General features: G+C 38.3%; 1 long non-coding RNA gene across 1 annotated transcript in view; it reads right to left on the bottom strand.

The window, feature by feature from the left end:
- The window catches only part of LOC139183596 (uncharacterized), a 58982-nt gene extending 49361 nt beyond the window's left edge, over positions 1 to 9621 (bottom strand). The window contains exon 1 of the long non-coding RNA XR_011567093.1: positions 9514 to 9621. This is a non-coding gene — a long non-coding RNA (uncharacterized lncRNA). The remainder of the gene's footprint in view (positions 1 to 9513) is intronic.
- Positions 9622 to 9979: the final 358 nt, after the last annotated feature.

Raw genomic sequence — 9979 nt, forward strand, 5'->3', positions numbered from 1 at the left:
CCTGGCGAGCTGTGGCCCATGGGGTCGTAAAGAGTTGGACACGACTGGGCAACTAACGTTTTTTTTTCCAAAGCCTTTTTTTTTTCTCTTTCTGGCAGAGAGAAATGTCAAGAGATGGTATGTAGGCTGTTTAGCATTAGACTGTGCAGACATTGAATGACATGGGAGAGTCATGTCATAGTCCCTGTACTGCTAAGCATCAAAGCAGGAAGTGCGTCTGTCTTATTCAGGGCAGCAGTCTTGGTGACGGGGAGGGTGCCTGACACATTGTAATTGTTTCGTGTGTATTAAGTGAATGAATGAGGAGCCAGTAAAGATTTTAAAGAAAAGGAGCAACAATTAAGATTTAAATGTTGGGGCTGTCACCGATAGCAGTAAGAACGTAGAAGTGAAGTGTGCATTTATTTTCTATTACTACTGTAAAATATTACTGCAAACTTAGTGGCTTAAAACTACACAAATGTATTATTTTACAGTTCTTTGGGTCAGAGGTCTGACACCTGTCTCACTTGGCTAGTATCAAGGGTTTGGCAGGGCTGTGTTCCTTTCTGGAGGAGAATCCATTTCCTTGCTCTTTCAGCTTCTAGAAGCTGCCTGCATTCTTGGCTCATGGCCCCCTTCCTTCAAACACATTGCCTTTCTTGGACCCTTCCTCCACCTTCCTATCTGTCTGACTTCCATTCAGAAAGGTTCTCCATTTTTAAGGGTCCATGTGATTATATTGAACCCGCTTTGGATAATCCAAGAGACTCCCATGTCAAGATCCTTAGCCTTAATCACATTTGCAGAAGTCCCTGTTGCCGTGTAACGTGACACATTCACAGGTTCTGGAGACGAGGATGTGGACGTACCTGGGAAGCTGTTATTCTGCCTATGACAAGGGGCATTAAGGCCCTTCATGGTACAGGGCTTGATACAGGATACCAGTTAGGAGGAAGGTTGTGACAGGGATAAAGATAGTTCACTAAGCTATTTCACTTTTCCTCTTTGGCAGAAAGGTAGGCTACATTTAGCACCTTCTTTTGCACTTAAAAATGATTAAGTTCTGACCAATGGAGTTATGTCGACCTCCTCCAGGCCTGATCATAAAACACCTCCTACTCAATCCTCCATGCTGTTTCTTTTCTCTTGTCTGTTGGCTGGATGAAGAGGGATCCAGTCTGCTCTCTGAGGCCCCGAGGGGTGGTAGAATGTCTAGCTAGAAGCAGTTGGGTTCCTTTGTAGAGCAGAGAGCCTCCCCGTCAGACACCTTGCACCATGATTTGCATGATAAAGAAAACCTCTGTTATATTAGCCTCTGAAAGTGAGAAGTGGTTGCTAAGGTAGCCTATCCTGACTAATACTGAAATGTGCACCATTTCAAATTTGTAACAATGGGGTGCTTCTGTGACGGCTTCAAACCTGTGACGGCTTCAAACGTGGCACTGACTCCGTGCTTGGTCAGCGAGGGCCCTAGTAATAGGGGCTTGAAATATAGTAACTCATGTTCTGAAGGGGAAACATCTGGGATAATCTGATGTTTGGAATAACTTGAAAGGCAAGATTTATGCCTAAAAATCATAAAACTTTAGGATAGTGATTCTTACCCTTGCCTATATAGTAGAGTCAGTTGGAGGATTTAATAAAAATATCCATGCTTGGACCTGCTCCCAGAGGTTCTGATTTAATTGCTCAATGTGTATATGTTGGGGGAAGGAAAAGGATACTGGTATTATTTTAACTGTTTTCCGGGTGATTCTAATGTGCACCCAGGCTTGAGAACCAAACCTCTGGAACAGGGGTCAGCACACTTTTTCCATGAACGCAAACTAGTAAATGTTTTGGGATTTGGGGAGCAATATCATCTCTCTCATAAATATTCAACTCTGCAATTATAGCGTAAAAGCAGCCATGACAACATGGAAGTACATGGGTGTGGCTGTGTGCCAATAAAACTTTATTTACATAACAGGCAAGTAGCTGGATTTGACCTGTGGGCTGTATGATCCCTTCTCTAGGACCAAGATTCTCAAACGTTTTCTTCTCAACACTTCTTCACCCTTTAAAAAACTTTTGAGGATCCCCAAAACTTTTGCTTGTGGGTTATATATAGCAAGAATTACCATCTTAAAACTGAAGTTAAAAAACACTAATGAATCAAAAACAGTCATAAACCCATTATGTTAATATAAGCAATATTTTTATGATAACTGTGCTTCCAAAAAATTTATCAAAAAGAATGGCATTTTCTTTTTCACAAAACTCTGTACTGTCTAGCTTAACAGAAGACAGCTAGATTCTCATTTGTTTCTTCACTCTATTGTAATACGTCATTTTAACTGAAGTATATAAAGAAAACCTGACCTCACAGAGATATATATCTATTTCTTGTTAGAAGACCAACCTCCTTCTTTTAAAGGAATATTTTAATAACCTTTTCAGATAGTTGTAGATATTCTTGGATACCACCTAGTAATTCAATAGGTGATAATTTGTTAAAAGTTGATTGCAAGGTGGAATCTTGAAATCATATCAATGAACTTTTCACATGCTTATAACATTAAAATTGCTTGGTTTGATTGCACTTTAAAGGAGTCATTTACCTACATATGTTTTAAAAATATCTTACATTGGTTACTTAGAAAACATTGTTTCCTTGAGTTACATCACTGGTATACTTCATTATATCGTATTTTAAAAATCATATTTGCTAATATCAGAAAAGTCTTTAAGAACTCGGAAGTTGTCAAGCTCATGGTGATGGTACGAGTTTTCCAAAATTCTAATTTTCGCTTGAAAACTGAAGTTTTATCATTGTCAAGAAATATTGTCAGCTTGTTTGCCTCCAAGTGAAGTGACAGGCTCACTTCATTTATTTTCAAGAAAATGACTGTCAAATACCCGAGTCTGAATAACCATAGTTTGTTTACCACTTGTTCTCTCAAGTGAAAATAGTGTTCCACAAAAAAAGAGATAGTTCAGTTTGCAACTCAAACAATCGCACACTGCTTTTCCTCAAGACAACCATTGAATTCAGGTATGCAGCAGAAGTCGTGTGTGTGTGTGTGTGTGTGTGTGTGTGTGTTTTCCTTCTGGTCTCACAGAATATTTAGGACTTGTTCTCCAGGATTGAGATTTAATAAAGTGAATAATTTTTACTGTTTCAAGTGCATTTTTAAGTGAAACTGGCTTTTTAAAAAGTCAACTGAGTACATAGGAAAAGATAAGATACAATGTTCAATCAATGATATAATACAATGATACAGTTTGATGACATTGTTTTGATTTGTGTTAAATATCAACAGCTTTACATGTGGTTGCTTTGGTAGTATCTGTGGGAATGTCAACACAGTGAAAAAAGAAAATAACCTCTTAGTATTATTAAAATATTTTTGACAGTGGATCCACTAAAAGGGGTCTCTGGCATTCTTAGGGTTGGGCAGAGCACACTTTGAAACCTCTGCTTTAGGAGATGTGCTTTAAAGAAACACTCTGTGTTAGTGTATGATAGCTATTATTGGCTGCCTTTGGTAAGGTGTTTCATAAAAGGCATGAACCCAGAAAGAACTGGCCAGTTATCAAGCTGAACAGAAAATGACGGAGTCCAAAGACTTGCAGTGAAAAATGGTTGATAAGTCAATTGCTTCCAGATCCCAAATGGAGCCACAAAAGGCCAGTAGAACTACTTAGTTGGACAACATGATTTACTTCCATGGAAGAGGTTAGAATAAGGGTGTGTCCTTGCAGGAAGAAATAGTCAAAATAGCTGCAGTTAAGGACAGAGGGCGAGAGAAGAGAATTAAACCTGAGTATATAGATGGAAGCAAATACAACAGAAACCTATCAAGATTTTGAAGAACTTGTATTGTCAAGAAGTGTTGAATATCAGACTAAAAACTCTTGGAGCTGTAAAATCACCTTTTGGCTTTCAAACTTTGAGAACATTCTTTTCAGTTGTGTCCAAAGGGAAGAAATAGACAATAAGAACTCCTAAAAGCTAAGGAAAAGGAGTACATCAAGGCTGTATATATATATATATATATATATATATATATATATATATATTGTCACCCTGCTTATTTAACTTATATGCAGAGTACATCATGAGAAACGCTGGGCTGGAAGAAGCACAAGCTGCAATCAAGATTGCTGGGAGAAATATCAATAACTTCAGATATGCAGATGACACCACCCTTATGGCAGAAAGTAAAGAGGAACTAAAAAGCCTCTTGATGAAAGTGAAAGAGGAGAGTGAAAAAGTTGGCTTAAAGCTCAACATTCAGAAGACGAAGATCATGGCATCTGATCCCATCACTTCATGGGAAATAGATGGGGAAACACTGGAAACAGTGTCAAACTTTATTTTGGGGGGCTCCAAAATCACTGCAGATGGTGATTGCAGCCATGAAATTAAAAGACGCTTACTCCTTGGAAGGAAAGTTATGACCAACCTAGATAGCATGTTCAAAAGCAGAGACATTACTTTGCCAACAAAGGTCCGTCTAGTCAAGGCTATGGTTTTTCCAGTGGTCATGTATGGATGTGAGAGTTGGACTGTGAAGAAAGCTGAGTGCCAAAGAATTGATGCTTTTGAACTGTGGTGTTGGAGAAGACTCTTGAGAGTCCCTTGGACTGCAAAGAGATCCAACCAGTCCATTCTAAAGGAGATCAGTCCTGGGTGTTCCTTGGAAGGACTGATGCTAAAGCTGAAACTCCATTATTTTGGCCACCTCATGCAAAGAGTTGACTCATTGGAAAAGACTCTGATGCTGGGAGGGATTGGGGGCAGGAGGAGAAGGGGACGACAGAGGATGAGATGGCTGGATGGCATCACCAATTTGATGGATGTGAGTTTGGGTGAACTCCGGGAGTTGGTGATGGACAGGGAGGCCTGGCATGCTGCAATTCATGGGGTCGCAAAGAGTCGGACACGACTGAGTGATTGAACTGAACTGAATTGAAAAGCTAAGGACCAATGAAGAAATTATTTTCAGAGAGCAGAATTAAAGTTTAATCAAGTAACTCACTCTCTCTCCATGGTAGGAGACTTCATAAGGCCTGCCAAGTAGGGTTTCAGAATTGTCATGTGCTAATGAACACTATGCATCTCCTAGTATTACCTACCCATTTTGAAATGGGAGTTTTAACTGTATTTTTTACATCTGTGCTCCACCACTGTATTTAGGCTAATCCCATAACTGAATTCTACCTTCTCTTCTCTCAGTTATTTGCCAATTACAGGGGGGTCGGGGCGGGGTGGGGGTGGTCTGGTGGGGAATTCCTCTAGGAGGTGGTGTGGCTGCTAGATGGAAGAAACCTAGTCACCTGAATGGACCAGATCCTGTCCAGCCATTTGCACTGGATTGTAACATGAGAAAGAAAGAAAAAGTTCTGTACTGTGCTAAACCACTGAGACTTTTGTTATAATACTTGTTACAAATATTCTTTATTACAAATATTCTTTGTTGCAATGTTTAGACTACTGTGAATAATGCAGAGGCCATTCTATTAATCTAAACTTGTGGCCTTGATTACTATAGTGGTGACAGAAAGAATAAGAAGCAGTAGTATAGTTTAATCGGAGAAGGCAATGGCACCCCACTCCAGTACTCTTACCTGGAAAATCCCATGGACGGAGGAGCCTGGTGCGCTGCAGTCCATGGGGTCGCTAGGAGTCAGACACGACTGAGCGACTTCACTTTCACTTTTCACTTTCATGCATTGGAGAAGGAAATGGTAACCCACTCCAGTGTTCTTGCCTGGAGAATCCCAGGGACGGCGGAGCCTAGTGGGCTCCCATCTCTGGGGTCGCACAGAGTCGGACACGACTGAAGTGACTTAGTAGTAGTAGTAGCATAGTTTAATGGTAGAATCAATGCTTTTTAGACCAGGGGACTGTGAGAGCAGAATAAAGGGGAAAGAGAGGTCTAGCTTCTTATCTTGGCTTGAAGTGGATGGAAGTTTGGATGGTACTCCTAGGACAATCCAGTGAAGTTGTCTGACAGGCAGAAGCAATCTGGGGACAAAGAGCTTGGGACAGAGGTCTGAAAATGAGGCACAGGGGAAAGAGTAATGGTGGATAGAATTTGTTGGGAAGATAGTTCAGCGGGAGAAGAGCACAGAAGTCATTTAATTAACAATATAGAGAGAATAGTCTATCAGACAAGAGTGATAATGAACAATAAGGAAGGGAGAAAATGGCAGAAAGGGATAGATCAAACTGTTTTCTCATTTGGTTTCTGGGAAGAGTGATGAAATGGTTAAGAGTCAAATACTACAAAGGTATTAAATATGATAAGAGCTAAATATTAACTTTTAAAGCTAAGCGTATTGGTGAACTTCATGAAGATAATTTGAAAGGAGAATTGATGTAAAATTCATACCATTTTAGGATAAGTGTCTTATGATTTTATGGATGAAAATGCAGACTGAAGATGTTAGATCATGACCAAAGTCCACAGTACCTGTTGGAGCTTGGCTTTGTTTTTGCCTACCCGGTACCACAGCCCACACTCCTTCACTCTTCCAAAATGAACCAGAAAAGGGCATCTCATTAAGATGCTGATTCAGATATAATTTTTAAAGCATGATAAAGTAGAAGGTCTCTAGAAATCATAAGGATCAATATGTATTTTCAGAGAGGAATGTGTAGGGAGGTTACTAATTCTTATAATTCCCAAGAGAGGGTTTCTCCCTTTCCCTCCCTCTTATTTCTCTTAAGTTGATTATATAGTCAACTGGAGTTAAATTGTATAATATGGGTATATCAGTGTCATATTTTTAAAAATAGTGTTTTTTTTTTCAGTTTTAGAACATAGGGTGTACCAATATGCTAAAATAACTTTTTCCTAAAGCTATAATATCTAAGTAAGTTGACTGACAAACTGTTCTCTCTCTAAAGTCTTTATAAAACTTAATTAGCAAGATCAAAGGCTACAAAAGTTTAATAGCCACCTTCACATTTACCAGATGCCTTGTTAGTAATTTTGTATTTAAAGTGTAATCTCTAAACAAGCCAAAAATGGAGCCAAATGTTTTTTAGGAGATAGTTAATATAATTTTTTTCTTTAATAAACTTAATAGAAACTCCTAAATGCTGTCATAGAGCACTATTCAAAATAAGCTCCTTAGCAAAATAAATGAAAGACATGTAGAAACCTGAAGAAGCATTTATTCTTGAGAGCCAAGGTGTCTGCAAGTCTTGTGTAGGTAAATCTCACTTTCTTTCATTTCATAAAGAAATTTTGTGTGAAATGAAGGCAAGTAATTGGCATCACTTGAATCCATTATTCATTAAATTTTACTATTTTGTACAAAGGAAACTTTCTTGGCTTGTACTGATTTCCTAATCTGGAATGCCAGCTAAAATATTTTCATTAAGATGTACTATTTTTAGCAGTAAAGAACCTTCCAATTTGGGACTCAGCACATTCAATTTGGAGTATACATAAAGTCAAGAATAAATACAGTCAGCATTCTTAAACATAAACCTTGATACTGCCTTACTTCAGTTGCAGTTTTTGATAGCATAATTGAGTATTATTTATCTCCTTTGCTTTTCTATAGCAACTATTTCTGTGCAACTTAGGTGTTTGGTTGAAATGCCTTAGTAGTATAGAAAAGAAGTATTTATGCTTTTTCTGAAGGTTGTGTTGTAATGATGAGGAATGAAGAAATGGCCTGTCTTATATGAAACACTAAAAATATATCTCTTTATATGTGTACAAATGTGTGCACCTACATGGGTGATGCATGCCCCATTTTAAAGACATTAAGTCTCATCAGATTACCCACATGCTCTTAAAACAGAATGGCAGATGATAATCTCATTTTAAAATGTGTTAATTGAGAGGAAACAATTTAAAAAGGAAAAAGAAATATGCGGTCACATCTTGAAAAATCCATATTATTTTTAAATTGCACATGTGGATCTTGGTAAAATATTAGTAGAAAAATGTAGCTGTCAGATAACTATTATACATGCTACATAAGAGTTAGGGTAGCAGGGTATACTTCGCATTTTAAGAGATAGTATTTTGAAACTCAAACTGCCACATAGGAAATCTAAAGAACCCCTCCCTCCCCAAACAAACCTGAAACAGTTTATGAAAAAACTAAACCAAGATTATTTTTGTTTCCAAACCAACATTTTTCTTGGTTGTTCTCATCAAGACTAAAATGTATGCTGGTCTAACAATTAATTCAGATGTTCCCAAAACTTTTGTACTTATGAAATTGAGTATCTGAAGAGGTCTAAATTTTAGAGAATGTTTTCAGAGTCTGCTGTATTATATGCTGGCATCACGGCTTCTGAATCTCTTGTCAAGTGTCAGGAGTGTTTAATACAACTTATAAAGCCAGTGAAAACAGGAAATTTCACATTTTAAGCTATATATTCCTAAAATATTTGAACAATAAACATGTTTTGTGTGGAGATGAAACAGTAAGGCTGAAACTTTGGTTTTTAAAATTAGAATAGTTGTCTTTTGCAGTATGAGTTATATACAGTAAAAGTGAAATATTTGGTTATTTTATACTACTAATTGTATACATTCATTCATTGAACAAGTATGAATTATTTACTTTGTGACAAGTTATTATACTTATATTCCTAGATGCATAACAAAGGGTTAGCTGCTTAACATTTTCTGGCATTTCAGGACTAATTCTTAATGTTCGTCTGAAGTAAGACCATTTGTTGCATATACACAGCAAAAGAAAAACAAAACAAAAAGTATGTCACTGAATAACAAAATCTACTATTTAACTGGGTTGGGATCAAAGGTTGTTAGTGCTGTTGACCCATAACTATCTGAAAAAAACCCCAAAATGTCAGGCTGACCTCTCTCTCATGACTGGGTGAATACCAAGGGTCAGTGGTTTGTTCTGGGTGCACATCCAAGCGTTTGGATGTCTGACCGACATTTTTAGTTAGAGCTCTCTTCTTCTATTAACATAGTTTAGAAAAACATAAGAGCGCCTTTTATAGACCACTCATGGTTCTATTTTTATCATATTAAAGAAATGAAAGCAGCTCATTTTTTAGAAGGTACTTCTTTTTCTTAAGTTCACATGGGGTTGAAGTATGATATCAGTTATTTATGAACTGCTGTTGATAGCAAGAATACAAATACTGTGAATTCAGAACTTGAGAGACAGGAAATAAATTATTATGGGCTGTGACACACTCTGTGAAAGACAGAAATGGGTAACGTGGAGACAGTAACAGGAGGCAGAGGGGAGAAGAAGGGCCAAGAAGAATCTCCCTCAGAAGGTAACATGTATACTGTGGTCTGAAGGATGAGAAGTCATAGGAAGGACTAGGAAAAGAGCCTTCTAGGGAGAGAGAACTGAAAGCCTAGAACTATGCAGGAAGGAGGGTAGCTAAAAGTCCCCTAGAAAGGATCTGACTTAGATGATCTTGTATCTAATGGAGAATTCCCTGAGATCAAGCAGGAGAGTCTAGGTTATGCCAAGTAACTAACCATCCCCTCTGTCAGCCACTCTAATTAACCAGATGGATTTCTCACTCACTCAGTCTGCCCGCTGCAGGTTGGCCAGAGCGCTGGTCTGCCTCCTTCTCCCTCCAAGACCCAAGCTGACAGAGCAGTCACTATCTGGAGCGCAGCACTTACAGTGGCAGAGTCAAAAGAGAAAGCATTGCACATCGAGTATAGGCTCTTAAGGCTTCCACACACATCACTTCCACTCTCATTTCATTGGTCAAAGACACTAACCTCAAATCACAAAGAAGTGTAATTCTCCAGCGTCCCCAGAAGAGGAGTGGAACTGGGAGTGTTGATGAGCATAGAACTATCTCCTCTAAGAGGTCCCTGAACAAGATGGAATTTTATGTAGAAGTTTGTGTGTGTGTGTGCGTGTGTATTTAGTTTTATGCATGTCATCAGGGAAGAGACCCATTGCTTTAATCAGATTCTTGAAGGGATCTGACACAGTAACAATTAAAAACTGCTGGACCAGTTGAAAACTGTCATGTAAA

This window comes from Bos indicus, chromosome 6, assembly GCF_029378745.1.
Source record: "Bos indicus isolate NIAB-ARS_2022 breed Sahiwal x Tharparkar chromosome 6, NIAB-ARS_B.indTharparkar_mat_pri_1.0, whole genome shotgun sequence".
NCBI lineage: Eukaryota > Metazoa > Chordata > Mammalia > Artiodactyla > Bovidae > Bos > Bos indicus.